Source organism: Atta colombica, unplaced genomic scaffold, assembly GCF_001594045.1.
Source record: "Atta colombica isolate Treedump-2 unplaced genomic scaffold, Acol1.0 scaffold268, whole genome shotgun sequence".
Lineage (NCBI taxonomy): Eukaryota > Metazoa > Arthropoda > Insecta > Hymenoptera > Formicidae > Atta > Atta colombica.
This window is the reverse complement of record NW_017259368.1, coordinates 47,670-48,322: the sequence shown is the minus strand read 5'-3', so window position 1 is coordinate 48,322 and position 653 is coordinate 47,670. Positions and strand designations below refer to the sequence as shown.

General features: G+C 20.7%; 1 protein-coding gene across 1 annotated transcript in view; it reads right to left on the bottom strand.

Annotated features, from left to right (window-relative positions):
- Positions 1–653, bottom strand: part of LOC108689308 (UDP-glucuronosyltransferase 2B15-like) — a gene marked incomplete at its 3' end in the record, with an annotated part of 10,028 nt that overhangs the window by 7,766 nt on the left and 1,609 nt on the right.

The following is a 653-nucleotide window of genomic DNA, read 5'->3' as shown; positions in this document are numbered from 1 at the left end:
ACTAAATCTCATGTTATGATATTTATTAATGAAAAGTATAAAAATCGTTATTTTTGTTGTTATTTTTTTGTATATATAATAATAATAATAATTTTTTTATAATAATTTGATTAATAATGATGTTATAATTTTTTATCATCAAACCGTTATTATAAAGTAACTATAAAAGTAACGTTGTTACTTATGTATTACTTTCCCTAACAAAAAGAGAATAATAAAATATCATGATATCTCAGGAATTAAACAACAAAGATTATAATTATAGCATATATAACTTGAAAACGATTTTAAAGGGATTTTGACGAACAACATAAAATCTGATAAAATAATTATTTAGTTTTGAATTCTAGCTTTGAATATAACATACTCATCAAGTTTTATATGTTTACAAATACATGTACAAGTACTAACTGCAATTTTTGTTACTTCATTCCCGGGATGTTGATATCTTACTTAACAATTTATTACTTAAAAGTTTATATTTAATAATGATTTTGTATGAATTTTCCTATAATAATCGACATACCACTCGAATCTACTTGAAATACAATTTTTAATATAATTTGTACATACATCTCGGAACTTCTTCATATTTAAAATATTCAAAATTTAACATATCCTTTTTTATTCAATATTGGTAATAAGGCTCTTTA